We start from the raw sequence: 5,422 nt of genomic DNA on the forward strand, positions 1-5,422 counted from the left end.
TTTGCCTTTTCAGGTGCAATAGAAGAATCCAGACAACAATTTGGGGTAGCTCCTTTCGATACTCAGCATCCGAGATGAGGTGGTTCTAGGAACGGCAGACATACTTGCAGCTGCACAAGGAGCGGGTGGTGAGGCAGGTGGAGGATGAGGACCAAGACATGGTCTGTGAGGATGCCCACTCCCTTCATCTTGTTGGGGACCTCCTCCATCTTGACAAGGATCTATTGGAGCAGCAGACACACACTAATCAGATGGAAGCTTGCTTCCTACTTATACTTACATGAGTGAAGAGGGGAATAAAAATCTAAGAAACATGGATAAGGGAAGTGCGAAAGCATTACCCTTGCATTTGGATCTTGCAGTAGTGAGCTCGAGCGGGAGCAGCGGTGAGTACCACCTTGGTCACCGGTGGATTGCGGTGTACCGGCATTGTAGCGCGGAGCACTAGATTGTCGGCGGTGTGTGGCGGTGATGGGGAATAGTAGCACTAAGGAGGCAGACGGTTGAGGAAGCGGCGGTCTTTGTAATCTAAAGTACGAGCTGCGGGAATGCAAATTTCAGTGAAACTTTGTAAATACGCGCGGGAGACTTAGGTGGTCTTGGAAATTGATGATAGCGGTGCCATCCTGAGTTCCTGACCGTCTGGAAGCGATAGTGAAGGCTGTTGATGGTGGTGGTTGCGTGTTACGAATATCACCTAATGACGGACATAACATACGGTCGCGAAATCTAAGGTGCTTGGGCCTACCATCACACTACCGGTCATAGAAAACCGTTTTCCCTATCACACAAAATAAACATCGCAGCAAAGATAAGGAACATCCCAAAAAATACATAAGTTAAGAACATTTCATATTTCATCTAAATAAAACATACATATTATACGCTAAAAATTCAGTACATAAAATATAAATCCTACTACAAGACTAGCTTCAACGAGATGTGGATGAACCTGCGTCGGGCCTTCTGCCAGGCCTATAGTAGGGGCCCTTTCCCATGCGGCGCTCGGTCCGTTGTGTTAATTATAATATAAATAGTTTCAATTGGTGATAGGAACTACGTGGTAACTTCAAAATTGAAAGAAGGTTGATAAAAAAACATCATCACACAGAGTTATTTCTGCAGTACCTTCTCCTTGAGCGCTTCCTTGTTGGCCCCATTGGCCGCGTGGTGCTTGTCCCTGCAAGCCTTCACCGCCTGATTGACGCCACAATCCCCAACTCCACCAAGCTCGTGGTCGTGGACCATGGCGTCGTTGCTCAGGATATACTTGGCCAAAGCACTATGCTCTAGCCCAGAGATCTCCTCGCCTCTACGAGACTTCCCATTGGTGTGCTGCAGCAACTCACGAAGACTCCATGATGACATTTTCTTGCTGCGACCAAAAGGACACACAAAGGTGCCCTCGCCATGACCACGAAACCTGACGTCTCCATTGGAGAGGCCGAGTAGGATCTCGCTCTCCTTCTCTTCAAATTCTGCCTCATCTACATATGAGTTTTCGCTCTCGGAGTCACTACGGCCTGCCATGCTTGTGGATGAAGTGGAAGAAAGAAAGAGAAAGATCAACTACAAAATTTTGCAAGTTCAGAGTGGAGAAAGAAACACACCACCCCCCCTTCTTATACGAAACAATGGCGACGATTCGCATGGCAACGTAGACTTCCATAGGCGCATATTTCCCATAGCCTCGCCTCACAGCGTACCCAATGTGTCCATTCAATGGCGACCATTCGCATGGCAGCGTTGAGTTCCCAAGGCGCATATTTCATGTCGCTTGGCTTGGCAGCGTACCCAAAGCGTTCAAAAACATTGGAAAAGCAACCACCACAATGGTCATCAATTAGGAGTGTGATTCACACGTAAGAACACGCTGTACCCAACAGCGATGTTGTGGGCTACGCACCGTCGAGATCGCATCCAACATCCAAGATCAAGTGGCACAGTGCACTGCGTGGCCTGGACGATACTCTTTAAATAACCTAAAAATAGTTTCATCATAATAACTCCACCTCAATCAAATCCCCCCAAAAAACTCCTCAATCAATGTACATCGCGTTGCCCACACTGTTGTACCTCCATCCACGTCGGCAATAATGGCGGTGAGGCGGCACCCCACGTCGTTGATGGCGTGCCGAGGTGCAAATTGAGATCAGTCGGCCACCTCGCTACGTCCTCAGAGTGGCCCATGGACGACCTCCACAGCCTACGGACGACATGCTCATCCATGCGTCGCATCTGCGGTGACCCCACCGTCGATCGGCATGTGGCAGTGGATCGGTGCAGACATGGGGCGAGGTCGTCGAATGACCTCAGTCAACTACTTCGCCCTCCTTGCTAGGCTGACCCAAGTTGGCAACCTAGAGGCTTGCTTGCTCACCGAGATACAAAATGTATTCGAAAACCACAGCCCCCGGCCATGCCTCGACTATCTCACCCATGCCGCTAATGGCGGGCACAATGTGGCGGCCTATCTGGTCGCCATATTCCTCTATAGGCACAATGGCAGTGCCGGTAACGACAACAATGCAAGGCGGTACATAAGACAGGTCGAGGGTGGCGGCGGCAGACGGTGGCGGCGGACCAACAAGTGTGTGGCTAAGCAACAATGGGTGTCGGCTGTGCCGCGAGGCGGCCATGAACATGATCCACAAAACAACGTGGTGGCGCAACAAGTAGCCGCCATCATCGGCACAGGTGCACGGCGATCTTCCATGCGTAGGCGGCGACTGCGGCATTCTAAAATGATGGGAACGAAGGACTCTGTTTTACAGCGAGGACTGTAGGCTTCGCCGTGAAATTATTTTTGTTCGAAAAGGCAATTGGAATAGGAAAATAATTCACTCTTTACATGTGAGTGAATTAGTTAGGTTTCGATTTTCTATATAAGTGTACTACAGTACTACAGTACTCTTAAATATAAGTGTTCTACTACCGTACTCCGTAATTCAATATAAGTGTTCTACTATGAATTAGTTAGGAAACTACTCCATAATTCAATATAAGTGTTCTACTACAGTACTCTTCACGCTACTAACGCTGAATCACCGTATGAAATGGCGATGGGAGTTGTCACACCACCGAAAATTGATGTCTAATTCCAGATTCATCACATAACATAGTTCATCCGATCAAGTCTCGCATCACATTTTTTGTGAGGAATTAAATTAAAACCCAAGCAGAAGATAGTACACGTGACCACGTCCCTCTATTAAAAGCAAGCAGAGCAGCCATTGGTGTTGAAATACTATTGTAACACCACCGTAACGCATGTGTGCACCAAATAAATAATTTAGTTTACAAACAAAACAAAGATAGCACACTAGTTTAGCTAAAATAATGACAACATCCATCATTGAGAAAATTAATATGTCCATAGACAAGCAAACAACATTAGTCCATTCAAAATGCATGAGAGAGAGATACATCAAATACAGCTTTATTTACTGCTCTACTAATGAATCCAAGAATAATGAAACATAAGGAAGATAGAATGGTCTACAGATGAACTCTTTTTTAACGTTACGTCTAACATACTGAAAGACACGAGCAGGGATGATATAAACTCTTATGTGGTCCATGTCATATGCGATGATTGTTCCATCCTCTCCAGCAAAGAAAATCATATTCTATTCTGGGTGAACTATAATCACCGTGTACTCGGCAACCCAATCCACAAAACCAAATCCAATATTAATCCTTCCAAACATGATCCGCGCGCTGACCGTATGCTTCAATGTCCAATTATTAGTACCATAGTCTTCAAGGATCCCGATTGAAAGCTTGGAATCATTGGGACCAGCAATAGTACATATACACAAGTGACCCTGAGCTTGATGCATAGAGTGTTGAAGACCACTAGGCCTATCAAGTTTCCTCCATAGGTTTTCCTCTATATCCACAGCAAGTATCATAGAGTATCCCCAGAGTGCCCCATAATATGTAGACAACCATTAAGAAACACACTTGGTTGTCTGTAAAATATCACATCAATATCCTAGTCCCATTCAGATTCCTTAAAGACGCATGCTGTAGTTTCAGATGAGTAGATCTACACACCTATGCACAAACCGTTGACATCCACATACTCAGTCACATGGAAGTGTGAGGAGGCTGTCAGATCGAACCCCAAGCAAGCCTCACCAACAGAATGGCCAACATCACGGGTGTTAGGCGGCAGTATATTAAACTTCTAGATCATTAGATTGCAGACGACATAGTGGTATCCATCCGCCCTAAGGCACTAGCATAGGATGAGGCCTTTGCAGCAATCTAAGACAGCTACATTGTCTAGGGTTGAAGGGCAATAATTCAAAGGAGGGAGGGTACCCCAGAGACGCTAGGTGAAGTTTCAATTGCCGTTCACACTGTCGTAGAAGAATGGCCATAGCCAGGGCAGCACGTGATTGTTGTCAGAGATGAGGCGCTTATAGGAGTGACATACACATTTGTAGGAGAATAAGGAGCAGGCGGGGAGACGGCAGAGGATCACCAGAACACAATCCTCGATGAGGGTGGCCACTGCGTTCCTGTTGTCGGGGGCCGCCTCCATTTCGAAGAGCCTGTGATCGTCATTGTGCAGTAGGATGGGAGCTTTCTTAGTAATGAGATCACTAAAGATAAAAATAATCCGATAAAGATCTATCAGTGAAGTACGATAGCATACCCTTGCCTTTGGATCTGGCAGCGGCACGGCGTGAGGCATGCAATGGTTCACACAAATTGCGAGAGAAACAATGCACTGGCCATGCGGGACGTGACGGCGGCACTGCCAAAGGGTGGAAAAAATAGAGCTTGATGAATGCAATACTGCAGCGCCTGTAGTGCAAGCATCTTGTCGTATTGGTTGGAGACAAGAAGGCAAAAAGGAGGACAGGCAAGCACAAGACAGTTATCTAGGTCTCACGTATCCCAGCCAGAGAAGTACACGAGTTTCTTTCCACCGCTAACGAGCTAGTGGTGCTGAATGTTGGTGCATTGCATTTAGGGCCGGATATCGAGCCCGGACTCGGCTCAGTCTCGACTCGGCTCGTTAATATTACGAGTTAGAGGGATAGCTCAGCTCGGCTCGTTAGCGAGTTCGAGCTAGCTCGTTTAGCTCGTGAGCTATAAAACATAGGACACACATGTTTATAATGTTCATGCCACAATAATTTCATAAGGTGACGTCCATCATTATACAACTATACATAATTAATATATATTAGGTTCATAAAAAATATCAACCATGCAACATAAGCTGGTCCATCCATGATCTATGCAGTTCCAGCATACTTACTAGTTGCTTGTCACCACAGACTTAGGAAAGTCCACAAATTCAATGTCAGCGTCATCATCTTCTCCCTATAAAACCATCCATAAACAAACATTTAAGTACCACAACAATTATAAAATCAAAATTTATATAAAACAGCTGAAAATA

The sequence above is a fragment of the Miscanthus floridulus genome, chromosome 6 (genome assembly GCF_019320115.1).
Source record: "Miscanthus floridulus cultivar M001 chromosome 6, ASM1932011v1, whole genome shotgun sequence".
Classification (NCBI taxonomy): Eukaryota; Viridiplantae; Streptophyta; class Magnoliopsida; order Poales; family Poaceae; genus Miscanthus; species Miscanthus floridulus.